Raw genomic sequence first — 27,529 nt, 5'->3', positions numbered from 1 at the left:
GTCAAAACATTTAACATTAAAAAATTACCATTTCTGACCATCTGGAGAAAGTTCGACATGTCACGGGTCATCGTTTTTCATCAGAGAATTGATTTTTTGGACTGTAGAAAAATTGATTCAAATTGTCATGAGGATTGTGCCTCATGTTGAATAACTACTTTTTAAAGCGTAAATGTGACCAAAATTGCAATTTTTTACATAATTTTCCTCCTACTCAGAAGCTTCTACTTCATCCAATTTCAGGCATTAAAATGACTCTAAACACACTTATTTTAGTTCCAAAAGTGATCATTCACATGCAATAGTCATTTGCAGTCAAAAAATTAAACATTAAAAAATTACCATTGCTGACCATCTAGACAAAGTTCGACATTTCACGGGTCATCGTTTTTCATCAGTAAATTGATTTTTTGGACTGTAGAGAAATTGATTCAAATTGTCATTTGGATTGTGCCTCATGTTGAATAACTACTTTTTAAAGCCTCAATATGACCAAAATTGCCCTTTTTACAGACTTTTTCTCCAATTCAGAAGCTTCTATTTCAACCAATTTCAGGCATTAAAATGACTGTAAACACACTTATTTTAGTTCCAAACGTGATAGTTCCAAGAGTTCTAATTCACATGCAACAGGCATTTACAGTCAAAAAACTAAACATTAAAAAAGGATCATTTCTGACCATCGGGAGAAAGTTCGGCAGGTCACGGATCATCGTTTTTCATCAGTAAATTGATATTTTGGACTGTAGAAAAATTGATTCCAAATGTCATTTGGATTGTGCCTCATGTTGAATAACTACTTTTTAAAGCCTCAATGTGACCAAAATTGCCATTTTTCCAGACTTTTTCTTCTACTCAGAAGCTTCTATTTCAACCAATTTCAGGCATTAAAATGACTCTAAACACACTTATTTTAGTTCCAAGAGTTCTAATTCACGTGCAATAGTCATTTACAGTCAAAAAATTAAACATTACAAAATTATCATTTCTGACCATCTGGAGAAAGATCGACAGATCACGGGTCATCGTTTTTCATCAGAAAATTGATTTTTTGGACTGTGCAAAAATGATTCAAAATATCAATTGGATTGTGCCTCATGTTTAATAACCACTTGTTAAACCTCACAGTGACCAAAATTGCCATTTTTACAGACTTTTCCTCCTACTCAGAAGCTTCTATTTCGACGATTTAACACCCTTTTTTAGTTCCGAAGTGAAAATTCACATGCAATAGTCATTTACAGTCAAAAGATTAAATATTAAAAAATGACAATTTCTGACAAGCTGGATAATGTTTCACAGGTCTGGGGTCATCGTTTTTCACCAGAAAATAGATTTTTTGGACTGTAGAAAAAATTATTTAAAATGTCAATTGTATTGTGCCACATGTTGTATAACCACTTTTTAAAGCCTCACAGTGACCAAAATTGCCATTTTTACAGACTTTTCCTCCTATTCAGAAGCTTCTATTTCAACCAATTTCAGGCATTAAAATGACTGTAAACACACTTATTTTAGTTCCAAACGTGATAGTTCCAAGAGTTCTAATTCACATGCAACAGGCATTTACAGTCAAAAAACTAAACATTAAAAAATGATCATTTCTGACCATCGGGAGAAAGTTCGGCAGGTCACGGATCATCGTTTTTCATCAGTAAATTGATATTTTGGACTGTAGAAAAATTGATTCCAAATGTCATTTGGATTGTGCCTCATGTTGAATAACTACTTTGTAAAGCCTCAATGTGACCAAAATTGCCATTTTTCCAGACTTTTTCTTCTACTCAGAAGCTTCTATTTCAACCAATTTCAGGCATTAAAATGACTCTAAACACACTTATTTTAGTTCCAAGAGTTCTAATTCACGTGCAATAGTCATTTACAGTCAAAAAATTCAACATTACAAAATTATCATTTCTGACCATCTGGAGAAAGATCGACAGATCACGGGTCATCGTTTTTCATCAGAAAATTGATTTTTTGGACTGTGCAAAAATGATTCAAAATATCAATTGGATTGTGCCTCATGTTTAATAACCACTTGTTAAACCTCACAGTGACCAAAATTGCCATTTTTACAGACTTTTCCTCCTACTCAGAAGCTTCTATTTCGACGATTTAACACCCTTTTTTAGTTCCGAAGTGAAAATTCACATGCAATAGTCATTTACAGTCAAAAGATTAAATATTAAAAAATGACAATTTCTGACAAGCTGGATAACGTTTGACAGGTCTGGGGTCATCGTTTTTCACCAGAAAATAGATTTTTTGGACTGTAGAAAAAATTATTTAAAATGTCAATTGTATTGTGCCACATGTTGTATAACCACTTTTTAAAGCCTCACAGTGACCAAAATTGCCATTTTTACAGACTTTTCCTGCTACTCAGAAGCTTCTATTTCAACCAATTTCTGGCAGGGAAATGACTTTAAATACCCTTATTTTAGTTCCAAAAAGGGATAATTCACATGCAATAGTTATTTACAGCCAAAACATTACACATTAAAAAATGGCCACTTCTGACCATATGGAGAACGTTTACCAGGTCCGTGGTCATCGTTATTCATCAGAAAATTGATTTTTTGGACTGTAGAAAAAATTATTGAAAATGTCAATTGGATTGTGCCTCATGTTGAATAATGACTTTTTAAAGCCTCACAGTGACCAAAATTGCCATTTTGACAGACTTTTCCTCATACTCTGAAGCTTCTATTTCGACTAATTTCTGGCATTGAAATGACTCTAAACACCCTTATTTTAGTTCCAAAAGTGATAATTCACATGCAATAGTCATTTACAGTCAAAAGATTAAACATTAACAAATGACAATTTCTGACCATCTGGAGACAGTTCGACAGGTCCGGGGTCATCGTTTCTGATCAGAAAATATATTTTTGGGACTGTAGAAAAAATTATTCAAAATGTCAATTGGATTGTGCCTCATGTTGAATAACTATTTTTTAAAGCCTCAATGTGACCAAAATTGCAATTTTTTACATAATTTTTCTCCTACTCAGAAGCTTCTATTTCGAACAATTTCAAGCATTAAAATGACGCTAAACACACTTATTTTAGTTCCAAAAGTGATAATTCACATGAAATAGTAACTTACAGTCAATAAATTAAACATTACAAAAGTACCATTTCTGACCATCTGGAGAAAGTTCGACAGGTCACGGGTCGTCGTTTGTCATCAGAAAATTGATTTTTTGGACTGTAGAAAAAATTATTAAAAATGTCAATTTGATTGTGCCTCATGTTGAATAACGACTTTTTAAAGCCTCAATGTGACCTAAAATGCCATTTTTCCAGTCTTTTTCTCGTACTCAGAAGCTTCCATTTCAACCAATTTCGGGAAGGAAAATGACTCTAAACACACTTATTGTAATTCCAAGAGTTCTAATTCACGTGCAATAGTCATTTACAGTCAAAAAATTCAACATTACAAAATTATCATTTCTGACCATCTGGAGAAAGATCGACAGATCACGGGTCATCGTTTTTCATCAGAAAATTGATTTTTTGGACTGTGCAAAAATGATTCAAAATATCAATTGGATTGTGCCTCATGTTTAATAACCACTTGTTAAACCTCACAGTGACCAAAATTGCCATTTTTACAGACTTTTCCTCCTACTCAGAAGCTTCTATTTCGACGATTTAACACCCTTTTTTAGTTCCGAAGTGAAAATTCACATGCAATAGTCATTTACAGTCAAAAGATTAAATATTAAAAAATGACAATTTCTGACAAGCTGGATAACGTTTGACAGGTCTGGGGTCATCGTTTTTCACCAGAAAATAGATTTTTTGGACTGTAGAAAAAATTATTTAAAATGTCAATTGTATTGTGCCACATGTTGTATAACCACTTTTTAAAGCCTCACAGTGACCAAAATTGCCATTTTTACAGACTTTTCCTGCTACTCAGAAGCTTCTATTTCAACCAATTTCTGGCAGGGAAATGACTTTAAATACCCTTATTTTAGTTCCAAAAAGGGATAATTCACATGCAATAGTTATTTACAGCCAAAACATTAAACATTAAAAAATGGCCACTTCTGACCATATGGAGAACGTTTACCAGGTCCGTGGTCATCGTTATTCATCAGAAAATTGATTTTTTGGACTGTAGAAAAAATTATTGAAAATGTCAATTGGATTGTGCCTCATGTTGAATAATGACTTTTTAAAGCCTCACAGTGACCAAAATTGCCATTTTGACAGACTTTTCCTCATACTCTGAAGCTTCTATTTCGACTAATTTCTGGCATTGAAATGACTCTAAACACCCTTATTTTAGTTCCAAAAGTGATAATTCACATGCAATAGTCATTTACAGTCAAAAGATTAAACATTAACAAATGACAATTTCTGACCATCTGGAGACAGTTCGACAGGTCCGGGGTCATCGTTTTTGATCAGAAAATATATTTTTGGGACTGTAGAAAAAATTATTCAAAATGTCAATTGGATTGTGCCTCATGTTGAATAACTACTTTTTAAAGCCTCAATGTGAACAAAATTGCCATTTTTACAGACTTTCTCCTACTCAGAAGCTTTTATTTCAACCAATTTCAGGCATTAAAATGACTGTAAACACTCTTATTTTAGTTCCAAACGTAATAGTTCCAAGAGTTCTAATTCACATGCAACAGTCATTTACAGTCAAAAAACTAAACATTAAAAAATTACCATTTCTGACCATCAGGAGAAAGTTCGACAGGTCACGGGTCATTGTTTTTCATCAGTAAATTGATATTTTGGACTGTAAAAAAACTGATTCAAAATGTCATTTGGATTGTGCCTCAAGTTGTATAATGACTTTTTAAAGCCTCAATGTGACCAAAATTGCCATTTTTACAGACTTTTTCTTCTACTCAGAAGCTTCTATTTCAACCAATTTCAGGCATTAAAATGACTCGAAACACACTTATTTTAGTTCCATGATTTCTAATTCACATGCAATAGTCATTTACATTCAAAACAATTAACCATTAAAAAATTACAATTTCTGACCATCTGGAGAAAGTTCGACAGGTCCCAGGTCATCGTTTTTCATCAGTAAATTGATTTTTTGGACTGTAGAAAAACTTATTCAAAATGTCATTTGGATTGTGCCTCATGTTGAATAACTACTTTTTAAAGCCTCAATGTGATCAAAATTTCAATTTTTACAGACTTTTCCTCCTACTCAGAACCTTCTGTTTCGACCAATTTCAGGCATTAAAATGACTCTAAACACACCTATTTTAGTTCCAAACGTGATAGTTCCAAGAGTTCTAATTCACATTCAATAGTCATTTACAGTCAAAAAATTAAACATTAAAAAAACTTACCATTTCTGACCATCGGGAGAAAGTTTGACAGGTCACGGGTCATCGTTTTTCATCAGTAAATTGATATTTTGGACTGTAAAAAAATTGATTCAAAATGTCATTTAGATTGTGCCTCGTGTTGAATAACTACTTTTTAATGCCTCAATGTGACCAAAATTGCCATTTTTACAGACTTTCTCTCCTACTCAGAAGCTTCTATTTCGACAAATTTCAGGAATTAAAATGACTCTAAACACACGTATTTTAGTTCCAAAAGTGATAATTCACTAGCAATAGTCATGCACAGTCAAAACATTTAACATTAAAAAATTACCATTTCTGACCATCTGGAGAAAGTTCGACATGTCACGGGTCATCGTTTTTCATCAGAGAATTGATTTTTTGGACTGTAGAAAAATTGATTCAAATTGTCATGAGGATTGTGCCTCATGTTGAATAACTACTTTTTAAAGCGTAAATGTGACCAAAATTGCAATTTTGTACATAATTTTCCTCCTACTCAGAAGCTTCTACTTCATCCAATTTCAGGCATTAAAATGACTCTAAACACACTTATTTTAGTTCCAAAAGTGATCATTCACATGCAATAGTCATTTGCAGTCAAAAAACTTAAACATTAAAAAATTACCATTGCTGACCATCTAGACAAAGTTCGACATTTCACGGGTCATCGTTTTTCATCAGTAAATTGATTTTTTGGACTGTAGAAAAATTGATTCAAATTGTCATTTGGATTGTGCCTCATGTTGAATAACTACTTTTTAAAGCCTCAATATGACCAAAATTGCCCTTTTTACAGACTTTTTCTCCTATTCAGAAGCTTCTATTTCAACCAATTTCAGGCATTAAAATGACTGTAAACACACTTATTTTAGTTCCAAACGTGATAGTTCCAAGAGTTCTAATTCACATGCAACAGGCATTTACAGTCAAAAAACTAAACATTAAAAAATGATCATTTCTGACCATCGGGAGAAAGTTCGGCAGGTCACGGATCATCGTTTTTCATCAGTAAATTGATATTTTGGACTGTAGAAAAATTGATTCCAAATGTCATTTGGATTGTGCCTCATGTTGAATAACTACTTTTTAAAGCCTCAATGTGACCAAAATTGCCATTTTTCCAGACTTTTTCTTCTACTCAGAAGCTTCTATTTCAACCAATTTCAGGCATTAAAATGACTCTAAACACACTTATTTTAGTTCCAAGAGTTCTAATTCACGTGCAATAGTCATTTACAGTCAAAAAATTCAACATTACAAAATTATCATTTCTGACCATCTGGAGAAAGATCGACAGATCACGGGTCATCGTTTTTCATCAGAAAATTGATTTTTTGGACTGTGCAAAAATGATTCAAAATATCAATTGGATTGTGCCTCATGTTTAATAACCACTTGTTAAACCTCACAGTGACCAAAATTGCCATTTTTACAGACTTTTCCTCCTACTCAGAAGCTTCTATTTCGACGATTTAACACCCTTTTTTAGTTCCGAAGTGAAAATTCACATGCAATAGTCATTTACAGTCAAAAGATTAAATATTTAAAAATGACAATTTCTGACAAGCTGGATAACGTTTGACAGGTCTGGGGTCATCGTTTTTCACCAGAAAATAGATTTTTTGGACTGTAGAAAAAATTATTTAAAATGTCAATTGTATTGTGCCACATGTTGTATAACCACTTTTTAAAGCCTCACAGTGACCAAAATTGCCATTTTTACAGACTTTTCCTGCTACTCAGAAGCTTCTATTTCAACCAATTTCTGGCAGGGAAATGACTTTAAATACCCTTATTTTAGTTCCAAAAAGGGATAATTCACATGCAATAGTTATTTACAGCCAAAACATTAAACATTAAAAAATGGCCACTTCTGACCATATGGAGAACGTTTACCAGGTCCGTGGTCATCGTTATTCATCAGAAAATTGATTTTTTGGACTGTAGAAAAAATTATTGAAAATGTCAATTGGATTGTGCCTCATGTTGAATAATGACTTTTTAAAGCCTCACAGTGACCAAAATTGCCATTTTGACAGACTTTTCCTCATACTCTGAAGCTTCTATTTCGACTAATTTCTGGCATTGAAATGACTCTAAACACCCTTATTTTAGTTCCAAAAGTGATAATTCACATGCAATAGTCATTTACAGTCAAAAGATTAAACATTAACAAATGACAATTTCTGACCATCTGGAGACAGTTCGACAGGTCCGGGGTCATCGTTTTTGATCAGAAAATATATTTTTGGGACTGTAGAAAAAATTATTCAAAATGTCAATTGGATTGTGCCTCATGTTGAATAACTACTTTTTAAAGCCTCAATGTGAACAAAATTGCCATTTTTACAGACTTTCTCCTACTCAGAAGCTTTTATTTCAACCAATTTCAGGCATTAAAATGACTGTAAACACTCTTATTTTAGTTCCAAACGTAATAGTTCCAAGAGTTCTAATTCACATGCAACAGTCATTAACAGTCAAAAAACTAAACATTAAAAAATTACCATTTCTGACCATCAGGAGAAAGTTCGACAGGTCACGGGTCATTGTTTTTCATCAGTAAATTGATATTTTGGACTGTAAAAAAACTGATTCAAAATGTCATTTGGATTGTGCCTCAAGTTGTATAATGACTTTTTAAAGCCTCAATGTGACCAAAATTGCCATTTTTACAGACTTTTTCTTCTACTCAGAAGCTTCTATTTCAACCAATTTCAGGCATTAAAATGACTCGAAACACACTTATTTTAGTTCCATGATTTCTAATTCACATGCAATAGTCATTTACATTCAAAACAATTAACCATTAAAAAATTACAATTTCTGACCATCTGGAGAAAGTTCGACAGGTCCCAGGTCATCGTTTTTCATCAGTAAATTGATTTTTTGGACTGTAGAAAAACTTATTCAAAATGTCATTTGGATTGTGCCTCATGTTGAATAACTACTTTTTAAAGCCTCAATGTGATCAAAATTTCAATTTTTACAGACTTTTCCTCCTACTCAGAACCTTCTGTTTCGACCAATTTCAGGCATTAAAATGACTCTAAACACACCTATTTTAGTTCCAAACGTGATAGTTCCAAGAGTTCTAATTCACATTCAATAGTCATTTACAGTCAAAAAATTAACCATTAAAAAATTACAATTTCTGACCATCTGGAGAAAGTTCGACAGGTCCCAGGTCATCGTTTTTCATCAGTAAATTGATTTTTTGGACTGTAGAAAAACTTATTCAAAATGTCATTTGGATTGTGCCTCATGTTGAATAACTACTTTTTAAAGCCTCAATGTGATCAAAATTTCAATTTTTACAGACTTTTCCTCCTACTCAGAACCTTCTGTTTCGACCAATTTCAGGCATTAAAATGACTCTAAACACACCTATTTTAGTTCCAAACGTGATAGTTCCAAGAGTTCTAATTCACATTCAATAGTCATTTACAGTCAAAAAATTAAACATTAAAAAAACTTACCATTTCTGACCATCGGGAGAAAGTTTGACAGGTCACGGGTCATCGTTTTTCATCAGTAAATTGATATTTTGGACTGTAAAAAAATTGATTCAAAATGTCATTTAGATTGTGCCTCGTGTTGAATAACTACTTTTTAATGCCTCAATGTGACCAAAATTGCCATTTTTACAGACTTTCTCTCCTACTCAGAAGCTTCTATTTCGACAAATTTCAGGAATTAAAATGACTCTAAACACACGTATTTTAGTTCCAAAAGTGATAATTCACTAGCAATAGTCATGCACAGTCAAAACATTTAACATTAAAAAATTACCATTTCTGACCATCTGGAGAAAGTTCGACATGTCACGGGTCATCGTTTTTCATCAGAGAATTGATTTTTTGGACTGTAGAAAAATTGATTCAAATTGTCATGAGGATTGTGCCTCATGTTGAATAACTACTTTTTAAAGCGTAAATGTGACCAAAATTGCAATTTTGTACATAATTTTCCTCCTACTCAGAAGCTTCTACTTCATCCAATTTCAGGCATTAAAATGACTCTAAACACACTTATTTTAGTTCCAAAAGTGATCATTCACATGCAATAGTCATTTGCAGTCAAAAAATTAAACATTAAAAAATTACCATTGCTGACCATCTAGACAAAGTTCGACATTTCACGGGTCATCGTTTTTCATCAGTAAATTGATTTTTTGGACTGTAGAAAAATTGATTCAAATTGTCATTTGGATTGTGCCTCATGTTGAATAACTACTTTTTAAAGCCTCAATATGACCAAAATTGCCCTTTTTACAGACTTTTTCTCCTATTCAGAAGCTTCTATTTCAACCAATTTCAGGCATTAAAATGACTGTAAACACACTTATTTTAGTTCCAAACGTGATAGTTCCAAGAGTTCTAATTCACATGCAACAGGCATTTACAGTCAAAAAACTAAACATTAAAAAATGATCATTTCTGACCATCGGGAGAAAGTTCGGCAGGTCACGGATCATCGTTTTTCATCAGTAAATTGATATTTTGGACTGTAGAAAAATTGATTCCAAATGTCATTTGGATTGTGCCTCATGTTGAATAACTACTTTTTAAAGCCTCAATGTGACCAAAATTGCCATTTTTCCAGACTTTTTCTTCTACTCAGAAGCTTCTATTTCAACCAATTTCAGGCATTAAAATGACTCTAAACACACTTATTTTAGTTCCAAGAGTTCTAATTCACGTGCAATAGTCATTTACAGTCAAAAAATTCAACATTACAAAATTATCATTTCTGACCATCTGGAGAAAGATCGACAGATCACGGGTCATCGTTTTTCATCAGAAAATTGATTTTTTGGACTGTGCAAAAATGATTCAAAATATCAATTGGATTGTGCCTCATGTTTAATAACCACTTGTTAAACCTCACAGTGACCAAAATTGCCATTTTTACAGACTTTTCCTCCTACTCAGAAGCTTCTATTTCGACGATTTAACACCCTTTTTTAGTTCCGAAGTGAAAATTCACATGCAATAGTCATTTACAGTCAAAAGATTAAATATTTAAAAATGACAATTTCTGACAAGCTGGATAACGTTTGACAGGTCTGGGGTCATCGTTTTTCACCAGAAAATAGATTTTTTGGACTGTAGAAAAAATTATTTAAAATGTCAATTGTATTGTGCCACATGTTGTATAACCACTTTTTAAAGCCTCACAGTGACCAAAATTGCCATTTTTACAGACTTTTCCTGCTACTCAGAAGCTTCTATTTCAACCAATTTCTGGCAGGGAAATGACTTTAAATACCCTTATTTTAGTTCCAAAAAGGGATAATTCACATGCAATAGTTATTTACAGCCAAAACATTAAACATTAAAAAATGGCCACTTCTGACCATATGGAGAACGTTTACCAGGTCCGTGGTCATCGTTATTCATCAGAAAATTGATTTTTTGGACTGTAGAAAAAATTATTGAAAATGTCAATTGGATTGTGCCTCATGTTGAATAATGACTTTTTAAAGCCTCACAGTGACCAAAATTGCCATTTTGACAGACTTTTCCTCATACTCTGAAGCTTCTATTTCGACTAATTTCTGGCATTGAAATGACTCTAAACACCCTTATTTTAGTTCCAAAAGTGATAATTCACATGCAATAGTCATTTACAGTCAAAAGATTAAACATTAACAAATGACAATTTCTGACCATCTGGAGACAGTTCGACAGGTCCGGGGTCATCGTTTTTGATCAGAAAATATATTTTTGGGACTGTAGAAAAAATTATTCAAAATGTCAATTGGATTGTGCCTCATGTTGAATAACTACTTTTTAAAGCCTCAATGTGAACAAAATTGCCATTTTTACAGACTTTCTCCTACTCAGAAGCTTTTATTTCAACCAATTTCAGGCATTAAAATGACTGTAAACACTCTTATTTTAGTTCCAAACGTAATAGTTCCAAGAGTTCTAATTCACATGCAACAGTCATTAACAGTCAAAAAACTAAACATTAAAAAATTACCATTTCTGACCATCAGGAGAAAGTTCGACAGGTCACGGGTCATTGTTTTTCATCAGTAAATTGATATTTTGGACTGTAAAAAAACTGATTCAAAATGTCATTTGGATTGTGCCTCAAGTTGTATAATGACTTTTTAAAGCCTCAATGTGACCAAAATTGCCATTTTTACAGACTTTTTCTTCTACTCAGAAGCTTCTATTTCAACCAATTTCAGGCATTAAAATGACTCGAAACACACTTATTTTAGTTCCATGATTTCTAATTCACATGCAATAGTCATTTACATTCAAAACAATTAACCATTAAAAAATTACAATTTCTGACCATCTGGAGAAAGTTCGACAGGTCCCAGGTCATCGTTTTTCATCAGTAAATTGATTTTTTGGACTGTAGAAAAACTTATTCAAAATGTCATTTGGATTGTGCCTCATGTTGAATAACTACTTTTTAAAGCCTCAATGTGATCAAAATTTCAATTTTTACAGACTTTTCCTCCTACTCAGAACCTTCTGTTTCGACCAATTTCAGGCATTAAAATGACTCTAAACACACCTATTTTAGTTCCAAACGTGATAGTTCCAAGAGTTCTAATTCACATTCAATAGTCATTTACAGTCAAAAAATTAAACATTAAAAAAACTTACCATTTCTGACCATCGGGAGAAAGTTTGACAGGTCACGGGTCATCGTTTTTCATCAGTAAATTGATATTTTGGACTGTAAAAAAATTGATTCAAAATGTCATTTAGATTGTGCCTCGTGTTGAATAACTACTTTTTAATGCCTCAATGTGACCAAAATTGCCATTTTTACAGACTTTCTCTCCTACTCAGAAGCTTCTATTTCGACAAATTTCAGGAATTAAAATGACTCTAAACACACGTATTTTAGTTCCAAAAGTGATAATTCACTAGCAATAGTCATGCACAGTCAAAACATTTAACATTAAAAAATTACCATTTCTGACCATCTGGAGAAAGTTCGACATGTCACGGGTCATCGTTTTTCATCAGAGAATTGATTTTTTGGACTGTAGAAAAATTGATTCAAATTGTCATGAGGATTGTGCCTCATGTTGAATAACTACTTTTTAAAGCGTAAATGTGACCAAAATTGCAATTTTGTACATAATTTTCCTCCTACTCAGAAGCTTCTACTTCATCCAATTTCAGGCATTAAAATGACTCTAAACACACTTATTTTAGTTCCAAAAGTGATCATTCACATGCAATAGTCATTTGCAGTCAAAAAATTAAACATTAAAAAATTACCATTGCTGACCATCTAGACAAAGTTCGACATTTCACGGGTCATCGTTTTTCATCAGTAAATTGATTTTTTGGACTGTAGAAAAATTGATTCAAATTGTCATTTGGATTGTGCCTCATGTTGAATAACTACTTTTTAAAGCCTCAATATGACCAAAATTGCCCTTTTTACAGACTTTTTCTCCTATTCAGAAGCTTCTATTTCAACCAATTTCAGGCATTAAAATGACTGTAAACACACTTATTTTAGTTCCAAACGTGATAGTTCCAAGAGTTCTAATTCACATGCAACAGGCATTTACAGTCAAAAAACTAAACATTAAAAAATGATCATTTCTGACCATCGGGAGAAAGTTCGGCAGGTCACGGATCATCGTTTTTCATCAGTAAATTGATATTTTGGACTGTAGAAAAATTGATTCCAAATGTCATTTGGATTGTGCCTCATGTTGAATAACTACTTTTTAAAGCCTCAATGTGACCAAAATTGCCATTTTTCCAGACTTTTTCTTCTACTCAGAAGCTTCTATTTCAACCAATTTCAGGCATTAAAATGACTCTAAACACACTTATTTTAGTTCCAAGAGTTCTAATTCACGTGCAATAGTCATTTACAGTCAAAAAATTCAACATTACAAAATTATCATTTCTGACCATCTGGAGAAAGATCGACAGATCACGGGTCATCGTTTTTCATCAGAAAATTGATTTTTTGGACTGTGCAAAAATGATTCAAAATATCAATTGGATTGTGCCTCATGTTTAATAACCACTTGTTAAACCTCACAGTGACCAAAATTGCCATTTTTACAGACTTTTCCTCCTACTCAGAAGCTTCTATTTCGACGATTTAACACCCTTTTTTAGTTCCGAAGTGAAAATTCACATGCAATAGTCATTTACAGTCAAAAGATTAAATATTTAAAAATGACAATTTCTGACAAGCTGGATAACGTTTGACAGGTCTGGGGTCATCGTTTTTCACCAGAAAATAGATTTTTTGGACTGTAGAAAAAATTATTTAAAATGTCAATTGTATTGTGCCACATGTTGTATAACCACTTTTTAAAGCCTCACAGTGACCAAAATTGCCATTTTTACAGACTTTTCCTGCTACTCAGAAGCTTCTATTTCAACCAATTTCTGGCAGGGAAATGACTTTAAATACCCTTATTTTAGTTCCAAAAAGGGATAATTCACATGCAATAGTTATTTACAGCCAAAACATTAAACATTAAAAAATGGCCACTTCTGACCGTATGGAGAACGTTTACCAGGTCCGTGGTCATCGTTATTCATCAGAAAATTGATTTTTTGGACTGTAGAAAAAATTATTGAAAATGTCAATTGGATTGTGCCTCATGTTGAATAATGACTTTTTAAAGCCTCACAGTGACCAAAATTGCCATTTTGACAGACTTTTCCTCATACTCTGAAGCTTCTATTTCGACTAATTTCTGGCATTGAAATGACTCTAAACACCCTTATTTTAGTTCCAAAAGTGATAATTCACATGCAATAGTCATTTACAGTCAAAAGATTAAACATTAACAAATGACAATTTCTGACCATCTGGAGACAGTTCGACAGGTCCGGGGTCATCGTTTTTGATCAGAAAATATATTTTTGGGACTGTAGAAAAAATTATTCAAAATGTCAATTGGATTGTGCCTCATGTTGAATAACTACTTTTTAAAGCCTCAATGTGAACAAAATTGCCATTTTTACAGACTTTCTCCTACTCAGAAGCTTTTATTTCAACCAATTTCAGGCATTAAAATGACTGTAAACACTCTTATTTTAGTTCCAAACGTAATAGTTCCAAGAGTTCTAATTCACATGCAACAGTCATTTACAGTCAAAAAACTAAACATTAAAAAATTACCATTTCTGACCATCAGGAGAAAGTTCGACAGGTCACGGGTCATTGTTTTTCATCAGTAAATTGATATTTTGGACTGTAAAAAAACTGATTCAAAATGTCATTTGGATTGTGCCTCAAGTTGTATAATGACTTTTTAAAGCCTCAATGTGACCAAAATTGCCATTTTTACAGACTTTTTCTTCTACTCAGAAGCTTCTATTTCAACCAATTTCAGGCATTAAAATGACTCGAAACACACTTATTTTAGTTCCATGATTTCTAATTCACATGCAATAGTCATTTACATTCAAAACAATTAACCATTAAAAAATTACAATTTCTGACCATCTGGAGAAAGTTCGACAGGTCCCAGGTCATCGTTTTTCATCAGTAAATTGATTTTTTGGACTGTAGAAAAACTTATTCAAAATGTCATTTGGATTGTGCCTCATGTTGAATAACTACTTTTTAAAGCCTCAATGTGATCAAAATTTCAATTTTTACAGACTTTTCCTCCTACTCAGAACCTTCTGTTTCGACCAATTTCAGGCATTAAAATGACTCTAAACACACCTATTTTAGTTCCAAACGTGATAGTTCCAAGAGTTCTAATTCACATTCAATAGTCATTTACAGTCAAAAAATTAAACATTAAAAAAACTTACCATTTCTGACCATCGGGAGAAAGTTTGACAGGTCACGGGTCATCGTTTTTCATCAGTAAATTGATATTTTGGACTGTAAAAAAATTGATTCAAAATGTCATTTAGATTGTGCCTCGTGTTGAATAACTACTTTGTAATGCCTCAATGTGACCAAAATTGCCATTTTTACAGACTTTCTCTCCTACTCAGAAGCTTCTATTTCGACGAATTTCAGGAATTAAAATGACTCTAAACACACGTATTTTAGTTCCAAAAGTGATAATTCACTAGCAATAGTCATGCACAGTCAAAACATTTAACATTAAAAAATTACCATTTCTGACCATCTGGAGAAAGTTCGACATGTCACGGGTCATCGTTTTCCATCAGAGAATTGATTTTTTGGACTGTAGAAAAATTGATTCAAATTGTCATGAGGATTGTGCCTCATGTTGAATAACTACTTTTTAAAGCGTAAATGTGACCAAAATTGCAATTTTTTACATAATTTTCCTCCTACTCAGAAGCTTCTACTTCATCCAATTTCAGGCATTAAAATGACTCTGAACACACTTATTTTAGTTCCAAAAGTGATCATTCACATGCAATAGTCATTTGCAGTCAAAAAATTAAACATTAAAAAATTACCATTGCTGACCATCTAGACAAAGTTCGACATTTCACGGGTCATCGTTTTTCATCAGTAAATTGATTTTTTGGACTGTAGAAAAATTGATTCAAATTGTCATTTGGATTGTGCCTCATGTTGAATAACTACTTTTTAAAGCCTCAATATGACCAAAATTGCCCTTTTTACAGACTTTTTCTCCTATTCAGAAGCTTCTATTTCAACCAATTTCAGGCATTAAAATGACTGTAAACACACTTATTTTAGTTCCAAACGTGATAGTTCCAAGAGTTCTAATTCACATGCAACAGGCATTTACAGTCAAAAAACTAAACATTAAAAAATGATAATTTCTGACCATCGGGAGAAAGTTCGGCAGGTCACGGATCATCGTTTTTCATCAGTAAATTGATATTTTGGACTGTAGAAAAATTGATTCCAAATGTCATTTGGATTGTGCCTCATGTTGAATAACTACTTTTTAAAGCCTCAATGTGACCAAAATTGTCATTTTTCCAGACTTTTTCTTCTACTCAGAAGCTTCTATTTCAACCAATTTCAGGCATTAAAATGACTCTAAACACACTTATTTTAGTTCCAAGAGTTCTAATTCACGTGCAATAGTCATTTACAGTCAAAAACTTAAACATTAAAAAAATTACCATTTCCGACCATCGGGAGAAAGTCGGACAGGTCATCGTTTTTCATCAGAAAATTGATTTTTTGGACTGTAGAAAAATTGATTCAAAATGTCATTTAGAGTGTGCCTCGTGTTGAATAACTACTTTTTAATGCCTCAATGTGACCAAAATTTCCATTTTTACAATACTTTTCCTCCGACTCAGAAGCTTCTATTTCATCCAATTTCAGGCATTAAAATGATTCTAAACACACTTATTTTAGTTCCAAAAGTGATCATTCACATGCAATAGTCATTTGCAGTAAAAAAATTAAACATTAAAAAATTACCATTGCTGACCATCTAGACAAAGTTCGACATTTCACGGGTCATCGTTTTTCATCAGTAAATTGAGTTTTTTGGACTGTAGAAAAATTGATTCAAAATGGCATTTGGACTGTGCCTCATGTTGAATAACAACTTTTTAAAGCCTCAATGTGACCAAAATTGCCATTTTTACAGACTTTTTCTCTTACTCAGAAGCTTCTATTTCATCCAATTTCAGGCATTAAAATGACTCTAAACACACTTATTTTAGTACCAAAAGTGCTAATTCACATGTAATAGTCATTTACAGTCAAAAAATTAAACATTAAATAATTACCATTTATGAACATCTGGAGAAAGTTCGACAGGTCACGGATCATCGTTTTTCATCAGTAAATTGATTTTTTGGACTGTAGAAAAATTGATTCAAAATGTCATTTGGATTGTGCCTCATGTTGAATAACTACTTTTTAAAGCCTCAATGTGACCAAAATTGCAATTTTTTACATAATTTTTCTCCTACTCAGAAGCTTCTATTTCGAACAATTTCAAGCATTAAAATGACGCTAAACACACTTATTTTAGTTCCAAAAGTGATAATTCACATGAAATAGTAACTTACAGTCAATAAATTAAACATTACAAAAGTACCATTTCTGACCATCTGGAGAAAGTTCGACAGGTCACGGGTCGTCGTTTGTCATCAGAAAATTGATTTTTTGGACTGTAGAAAAAATTATTAAAAATGTCAATTTGATTGTGCCTCATGTTGAATAACGACTTTTTAAAGCCTCAATGTGACCTAAATTGCCATTTTTACAGTCTTTTTCTCGTACTCAGAAGCTTCCATTTCAACTAATTTCGGGAAGGAAAATGACTCTAAACACACTTATTGTAATTCCAAGAGTTCTATTTCACGTGCAATAGTCATTTACAGTCAAAAAATTCAACATTACAAAATTATCATTTCTGACCATCTGGAGAAAGATCGACAGATCACGGGTCATCGTTTTTCATCAGAAAATTGATTTTTTGGACTGTGCAAAAATGATTCCAAATATCAATTGGATTGTGCCTCATGTTTAATAACCACTGGTTAAACCTCACAGTGACCAAAATTGCCATTTTTACAGACTTTTCCTCCTACTCAGAAGCTTCTATTTCGACGATTTAACACCCTTTTTTAGTTCCGAAGTGAAAATTCACATGCAATAGTCATTTACAGTCAAAAGATTAAATATTAAAAAATGACAATTTCTGACAAGCTGGATAACGTTCGACAGGTCTGGGGTCATCGTTTTTCACCAGAAAATAGATTTTTTGGACTGTAGAAAAAATGATTTAAAATGTCAATTGTATTGTGCCACATGTTGTATAACCACTTTTTAAAGCCTCACAGTGACCAAAATTGCCATTTTTACAGACTTTTCCTCCTACTCAGAAGCTTCTATTTCAAGCAATTTCTGGCAGGGAAATGACTTTAAATACCCTTATTTTAGTTCCAAAAAGGGATAAGTCACATGCAATAGTTATTTACAGCCAAAACATTAAACATTAAAAAATGGCCACTTCTGACCATATGGAGAACGTTTACCAGGTCCGGGGTCATCGTTATTCATCAGAAAATTGATTTTTTGGACTGTAGAAAAAATTATTGAAAATGTCAATTGGATTGTGCCTCATGTTGAATAATGACTTTTTAAAGCCTCACAGTGACCAAAATTGCCATTTTGACAGACTTTTCCTCATACTCTGAAGCTTCTATTTCGACTAATTTCTGGCATTGAAATGACTCTAAACACCCTTATTTTAGTTCCAAAAGTGATAATTCACATGCAATAGTCATTTACAGTCAAAAGATTAAACATTAACAAATGACAATTTCTGACCATCTGGAGACAGTTCGACAGGTCCGGGGTCATCGTTTTTGATCAGAAAATATATTTTTGGCACTGTAGAAAAAATTATTCAAAATGTCAATTGGATTGTGCCTCATGTTGAATAACTACTTTTTAAAGCCTCAATGTGAACAAAATTGCCATTTTTACAGACTTTCTCCTACTCAGAAGCTTTTATTTCAACCAATTTCAGGCATTAAAATGACTGTAAACACTCTTATTTTAGTTCCAAACGTAATAGTTCCAAGAGTTCTAATTCACATGCAACAGTCATTTACAGTCAAAAAACTAAACATTAAAAAATTACCATTTCTGACCATCAGGAGAAAGTTCGACAGGTCACGGGTCATTGTTTTTCATCAGTAAATTGATATTTTGGACTGTAAAAAAACTGATTCAAAATGTCATTTGGATTGTGCCTCAAGTTGTATAATGACTTTTTAAAGCCTCAATGTGACCAAAATTGCCATTTTTACAGACTTTTTCTTCTACTCAGAAGCTTCTATTTCAACCAATTTCAGGCATTAAAATGACTCGAAACACACTTATTTTAGTTCCATGATTTCTAATTCACATGCAATAGTCATTTACATTCAAAACAATTAACCATTAAAAAATTACAATTTCTGACCATCTGGAGAAAGTTCGACAGGTCCCAGGTCATCGTTTTTCATCAGTAAATTGATTTTTTGGACTGTAGAAAAACTTATTCAAAATGTCATTTGGATTGTGCCTCATGTTGAATAACTACTTTTTAAAGCCTCAATGTGATCAAAATTTCAATTTTTACAGACTTTTCCTCCTACTCAGAACCTTCTGTTTCGACCAATTTCAGGCATTAAAATGACTCTAAACACACCTATTTTAGTTCCAAACGTGATAGTTCCAAGAGTTCTAATTCACATTCAATAGTCATTTACAGTCAAAAAATTAAACATTAAAAAAACTTACCATTTCTGACCATCGGGAGAAAGTTTGACAGGTCACGGGTCATCGTTTTTCATCAGTAAATTGATATTTTGGACTGTAAAAAAATTGATTCAAAATGTCATTTAGATTGTGCCTCGTGTTGAATAACTACTTTTTAATGCCTCAATGTGACCAAAATTGCCATTTTTACAGACTTTCTCTCCTACTCAGAAGCTTCTATTTCGACGAATTTCAGGAATTAAAATGACTCTAAACACACGTATTTTAGTTCCAAAAGTGATAATTCACTAGCAATAGTCATGCACAGTCAAAACATTTAACATTAAAAAATTACCATTTCTGACCATCTGGAGAAAGTTCGACATGTCACGGGTCATCGTTTTTCATCAGAGAATTGATTTTTTGGACTGTAGAAAAATTGATTCAAATTGTCATGAGGATTGTGCCTCATGTTGAATAACTACTTTTTAAAGCGTAAATGTGACCAAAATTGCAATTTTGTACATAATTTTCCTCCTACTCAGAAGCTTCTACTTCATCCAATTTCAGGCATTAAAATGACTCTAAACACACTTATTTTAGTTCCAAAAGTGATCATTCACATGCAATAGTCATTTGCAGTCAAAAAATTAAACATTAAAAAATTACCATTGCTGACCATCTAGACAAAGTTCGACATTTCACGGGTCATCGTTTTTCATCAGTAAATTGATTTTTTGGACTGTAGAAAAATTGATTCAAATTGTCATTTGGATTGTGCCTCATGTTGAATAACTACTTTTTAAAGCCTCAATATGACCAAAATTGCCCTTTTTACAGACTTTTTCTCCTATTCAGAAGCTTCTATTTCAACCAATTTCAGGCATTAAAATGACTGTAAACACACTTATTTTAGTTCCAAACGTGATAGTTCCAAGAGTTCTAATTCACATGCAACAGGCATTTACAGTCAAAAAACTAAACATTAAAAAATGATCATTTCTGACCATCGGGAGAAAGTTCGGCAGGTCACGGATCATCGTTTTTCATCAGTAAATTGATATTTTGGACTGTAGAAAAATTGATTCCAAATGTCATTTGGATTGTGCCTCATGTTGAATAAATACTTTTTAAAGCCTCAATGTGACCAAAATTGCCATTTTTCCAGACTTTTTCTTCTACTCAGAAGCTTCTATTTCAACCAATTTCAGGCATTAAAATGACTCTAAACACACTTATTTTAGTTCCAAGAGTTCTAATTCACGTGCAATAGTCATTTACAGTCAAAAACTTAAACATTAAAAAAATTACCATTTCCGACCATCGGGAGAAAGTCGGACAGGTCACGGGTCATCGTTTTTCATCAGAAAATTGATTTTTTGGACTGTAGAAAAATTGATTCAAAATGTCATTTAGAGTGTGCCTCGTGTTGAATAACTACTTTTTAATGCCTCAATGTGACCAAAATTTCCATTTTTACAATACTTTTCCTCCGACTCAGAAGCTTCTATTTCATCCAATTTCAGGCATTAAAATGATTCTAAACACACTTATTTTAGTTCCAAAAGTGATCATTCACATGCAATAGTCATTTGCAGTAAAAAAATTAAACATTAAAAAATTACCATTGCTGACCATCTAGACAAAGTTCGACATTTCACGGGTCATCGTTTTTCATCAGTAAATTGAGTTTTTTGGACTGTAGAAAAATTGATTCAAAATGGCATTTGGACTGTGCCTCATGTTGAATAACAACTTTTTAAAGCCTCAATGTGACCAAAATTGCCATTTTTACAGACTTTTTCTCTTACTCAGAAGCTTCTATTTCATCCAATTTCAGGCATTAAAATGACTCTAAACACACTTATTTTAGTACCAAAAGTGCTAATTCACATGTAATAGTCATTTACAGTCAAAAAATTAAACATTAAATAATTACCATTTATGAACATCTGGAGAAAGTTCGACAGGTCACGGATCATCGTTTTTCATCAGTAAATTGATTTTTTGGACTGTAGAAAAATTGATTCAAAATGTCATTTGGATTGTGCCTCATGTTGAATAACTACTTTTTAAAGCCTCAATGTGACCAAAATTGCAATTTTTTACATAATTTTTCTCCTACTCAGAAGCTTCTATTTCGAACAATTTCAAGCATTAAAATGACGCTAAACACACTTATTTTAGTTCCAAAAGTGATAATTCACATGAAATAGTAACTTACAGTCAATAAATTAAACATTACAAAAGTACCATTTCTGACCATCTGGAGAAAGTTCGACAGGTCACGGGTCGTCGTTTGTCATCAGAAAATTGATTTTTTGGACTGTAGAAAAAATTATTAAAAATGTCAATTTGATTGTGCCTCATGTTGAATAACGACTTTTTAAAGCCTCAATGTGACCTAAATTGCCATTTTTACAGTCTTTTTCTCGTACTCAGAAGCTTCCATTTCAACTAATTTCGGGAAGGAAAATGACTCTAAACACACTTATTGTAATTCCAAGAGTTCTATTTCACGTGCAATAGTCATTTACAGTCAAAAAATTCAACATTACAAAATTATCATTTCTGACCATCTGGAGAAAGATCGACAGATCACGGGTCATCGTTTTTCATCAGAAAATTGATTTTTTGGACTGTGCAAAAATGATTCCAAATATCAATTGGATTGTGCCTCATGTTTAATAACCACTGGTTAAACCTCACAGTGACCAAAATTGCCATTTTTACAGACTTTTCCTCCTACTCAGAAGCTTCTATTTCGACGATTTAACACCCTTTTTTAGTTCCGAAGTGAAAATTCACATGCAATAGTCATTTACAGTCAAAAGATTAAATATTAAAAAATGACAATTTCTGACAAGCTGGATAACGTTCGACAGGTCTGGGGTCATCGTTTTTCACCAGAAAATAGATTTTTTGGACTGTAGAAAAAATGATTTAAAATGTCAATTGTATTGTGCCACATGTTGTATAACCACTTTTTAAAGCCTCACAGTGACCAAAATTGCCATTTTTACAGACTTTTCCTCCTACTCAGAAGCTTCTATTTCAAGCAATTTCTGGCAGGGAAATGACTTTAAATACCCTTATTTTAGTTCCAAAAAGGGATAAGTCACATGCAATAGTTATTTACAGCCAAAACATTAAACATTAAAAAATGGCCACTTCTGACCATATGGAGAACGTTTACCAGGTCCGGGGTCATCGTTATTCATCAGAAAATTGATTTTTTGGACTGTAGAAAAAATTATTGAAAATGTCAATTGGATTGTGCCTCATGTTGAATAATGACTTTTTAAAGCCTCACAGTGACCAAAATTGCCATTTTGACAGACGTTTCCTCTATTTCGACTAATTTCTGGCATTGAAATGTCTCTAAACACCCTTATTTTAGTTCCAAAAGTGATAATTCACATGCAATAGTCATTTACAGTCAAAAGATTAAACATTAACAAATGACAATTTCTGACCATCTGGAGACAGTTCGACAGGTCCGGGGTCATCGTTTTTGATCAGAAAATATATTTTTGGGACTGTAGAAAAACATTATTCAAAATGTCAATTTGATTGTGCATCATGTTGAATAGCGACTTTTTAAAGCCTCACAGTGACCAAAATTGCCATTTTTACAGGCTTTTCCTCTAACTCAGAAGCTTCCATTTTGAACAATTTTGGGCAGGAAAATGACTCTAAACACACTTATTTTAGGTTCATAAGTGATAATTCACATGCAATAGTCAATTACACTCAAAAGATTCCATATTAAAAAATGACCATTTCTGACCATCTTGACACAATTCGACAGGGGTCATCCTTTTTCATCAGAAAATTGATTTTTTGGACTGTGGAAAAAATGATTCGAAATGTCATTTGGATTGTGCCTCATGTTGACTACCCACTTGTTAAACCTCACAGTGACCAAAATTGCCATTTTTACAGACTTTTCCTCCTACTCAGAAGCTTCTATTTCGATGAATTTCTTGCATGGAAATGACTCTAAACACCCTTATTTTAGTTCCAGAAGTGTTAATTCACATGCAATAGTCATTTACGGTCAAAAGATTACACATTAAAAAATTACCATTTCTGACAAGCTGGATAACGTTCGACAGGTCTGGGGTCATCGATTTTCATCAGAAAATAGATTTTTTGGACTGTAGATAAAGTCATTTAAAATGTCAATTGTATTGTGCCACATGTTGTCTAACCACTTTGTAAAGCCTCACAGTGACCAAAATTGCCATTTTTACAGACTTTTCTTCCTACTCAGAAGCTTCTATTTCAACCAATTTCTGGCAGGGAAATGACTTTAAACACCCTTATTTCAGTTCCAAAAGTGATAATTCACATGCAATAGTCATTTACAGTCAAAAGATTAAACATTAACAAATGACAATTTCTGACCATCTGGAGACAGTTCGACAGGTCCGGGGTCATCGTTTTTGATCAGAAAATATATTTTTGGGACTGTAGAAAAAATTATTCAAAATGTCAATTGGATTGTGCATCATGTTGAATAGCGACTTTTTTTTTTTTTTTTTTTTGAAACCGTTTATTACAAGACTCAAAAATATACAAATATGGGCCTACAACCTTCCGGCCGGCCGCTAGCAGTGAAAGGAGCATACGATATACATTTATAAAACACATGGTGCTGCGGCCGAGCATGCACAGGAGGTAACGTCGTTGCGAGCCACACTGTCCTGACCCCACTATACGGTTCCATTTTAAACTTAAAGAACAACAACTACAAACAAACCCACAAGGCAATCCTCAATTGGAATAGCAGCACGTGCTCCCCTGGAGGGGGGATCCTAGCCATCCATAGGAATCTCACGAGGGGGGAGAGATCAGAACTAGGGCTGGGTACACCCAATGCCCAGGTACCGGGGGGATGAGTTGGCTAAGGGGACGGGGCCGGCGACAGATCAGGCAATAACGGTGGAGCACAGATTCCCCGCGGTAGGTGTTCCAGGGGCCCCACACTTTCACCCATGTCGCAGGCTTACCTCTCGCCACATACACCACCTTTTCCCGAAACATGCACCAATCCATATGTTCCTTCCAGGCCGAGACAGTTGGGGGCCTCTGGGATCCCCACAGCTGGGCAATACCACGCTTGGCAACCATATACCCCAGAGTCGCCCACCACGTCTGCGGCACCGAGTAATCGGTAGGCTCCCACACATTCAACAGGCATCTCCTCGCTTCGGGCAACAGCGCCACATGCGTGACCACTCGCAGCACCTCATGCACACCACGCCAGAACCCCGCCACCTCCGGGCACTCCCACAAGATATGCAGAAAAGTCCCCAGCGCACCACACCCGCGCTTACACAAACCGTCCTCAGCGTAGCCCATACGCAGGAGCTTTGGCCCCGTCATGTAGACCCTGTGGAGTATCTTGAGCTGGACGAAACGAAGGCGAGCCGGTATGGCCACCTCTTTCGGGGAGGCCACCGCGGAGATCCAGTCCTCGTCGTCCAGCTCCAGCCCATCGGCTACCCAAGCCTCACGAAGGGCAATCAACAAGTCTGAGCGGTCGTTGATCAGTTTTTTGTAGATCAGTGAGATCGTGCTGTCAGGGACGTGTCCGTCCAGCACTCTATCCTCCAGGGGGGAACACTCCGGGATGGAGGCAACGTCCGGAAAGACGGAGCCCAGTGCATGTCGGACCTGCAAATACCGCAAGTATTCGCTGCCCTGCAACTGAAATTCCGTCTGCAGCATTTCAAACGTTTTAAATCCTCCCCTCGTCCAGAGATCCCCCACTTTGCTAATGCCTATTAAGTCCCACTGCTCAAAGCCCTTCGAGGTCCACAAGGAGCCCAACCGCTCAGACGCATATAGTGGTGACGCCCGGGTCAGACGGTCCTTCCACCCCATAGCTGCATTGGCCGCATGCCACACTCGCACCATGACACGCGTGGGCCCCGTTAGGCGAGCGTCGGGCGCGCTAGAATAGAGCGCTCGATAATGGTCACCACCTGGAAGTAGCATCCTATCCATTTCAAACGCCGGGTTTAAGGCTGGCCCATATAGTCCCTGATTAATCGCAGCTAGCTGGGAGGCCCAATAATACCGTTTAATATCCAGGAGGGCTATCCCCCCATCATACCATGGGAGCGTCAGCTTAGCCAGGGCAATACGTGGCCTCCCGTCCCAGAACAGACGGCGCTGCAAACTCTCCACTTCGCGGAAGTAGCGCGCCGGGACGAGGTCCATAGTGTTCTGCAACGCGTACAGAAAACGCGGCAGCGACATCATTTTAAACAATGCCGCCCGGCCGAGCGGCGAAAGCGGCAAACGCCGCCAGCGCGCGACATCCTCTTTCAGACGCTGGAGGGGGGGAAGCAAGTTCCGATCATACCGAGCCTCCGGGTCCAGAGTGATTAAGACACCCAGGTACCTAAATCCCTGCGGGGCGACCTGGATCGGACAGCCCCGCGGGAGGATAGGAGCCTCCCCGGAGAGAACATACACACACGATTTAGCCCAGTTGATGACCAGACCGGAGTTACGACCGAATTATTGCAAAACATCAACCAGTACTATGAGTGATTTACGTGGGGAAGCTAGGTACAAGAGGATGTCATCAGCGTATAGGGATACGCGGTCCTCATACTCAGGGGTCCAGCGGAGACCACGGATGGAAGGCTCCCACCGCAGCCACTCCGCCAGGGGCTCCAAGGCAAGTGCAAAGAGGAGCGGCGATAAGGGGCAGCCCTGCTGCGTGCCCCGGCCCAGCTCGAACGGAGCTGACACTCTTCCGTTCACCACCACCTGCGCCAATGGGCCCGAATACAGCAATTTGACCCAACTGATGAACCCTGGGCCGAATCCAAACTTCGCAAGCATCGCCCAGATATATGGCCACTCAAGCATGTCAAACGCCATGGTGGCGTCTAAGGACGCCAAAATGGCCGGCTCCCGTATGAACGGGGCACGTGCGAGCACACCGTGCAAACGCCGCAGATCATGGGCTGTGTTGCGATGGGGAATAAAGCCCGATTGGTCCTGATGAACCAAATCGCCCACCACACCGACCAGCCGATTGGCCAGTACCTTGGCGAGAATCTTGGGCTCCGCGTTCAGTAGCGAAATGGGCCGATAGGATGTAACCCGGTCCCGAGGTCTCCCTTCCTTGTGGATGACCACGATTGTAGCCAGACGCTGGTCCAGTGGGAGGGAGCCCACCGAGTGTGCCGCCAGGAACATAGCCCGGAGGTGGGGTGCCAGCGTATCCGGTCGCAACTTGTACAACTCGATAGGGAGACCATTCGGACCCATGGCCTTGCCGGAAGCGACCGAGCGTATGGCGAGGGCGATCTCGTCGGAGGTGGGAGCGGCGTCCAACGACACCCTGTCATCCCCGGAAAGGGACGGCAGCGCGATATCACTGAGCAGGGCACGGGAATCCTCTTCCGAGCAGGGAGACACCGGGGAATACACCCCACGGAAATAATCCGCGAAGCAGGAGACAATTTCTTCTGGCTCAGTTACACACACACCATCCGTTTTTTCAATCAGCGGGACCACACGATTCGCTCTCTCTTTTTTGTCCAACCACGCTATAAGTTTACCAGCCTTATCACCCACATCATACAGTCGCCCCTGTTGCTCTCTACTGAGGCCCCTGGCCGCCTCCGTGACGAGGGCCCTATAGGCCGCTTGCTTGAGTTGGAGGACATGCAATGCGGCATCCGTCACCCCACCTTCTAAATTACCCTCCAACTCGGCTATTTCAGCCTCCATCCGGGTCACCTCCTCCCGCTCGCGCCTCCGGGCGTGGGAAATAAGGGATAGGGCCTCCCCTCGGAGTACTGTCTTGAAGGCCTCCCATAGCGGTACAGCCGAAGGTACAGACCCCACATTCTCATCAAAATATCGCTGAAGGGATTTAATCAACTCAGCGCGAATGATGGGGTCGCGCAGGTACCAAGGATTGATTGGGACCACCCTACCCTCACCCCTCGGAAAGACATCAAAGTGCAGTAGGAGCGGGGAGTGGTCCGAAATACCCCGTGGCAAATGGC

The sequence above is a fragment of the Triturus cristatus genome, chromosome 11, assembly GCF_964204655.1.
Source record: "Triturus cristatus chromosome 11, aTriCri1.1, whole genome shotgun sequence".
Classification (NCBI taxonomy): domain Eukaryota; kingdom Metazoa; phylum Chordata; class Amphibia; order Caudata; family Salamandridae; genus Triturus; species Triturus cristatus.
This window is presented reverse-complemented; position numbering follows the sequence as displayed.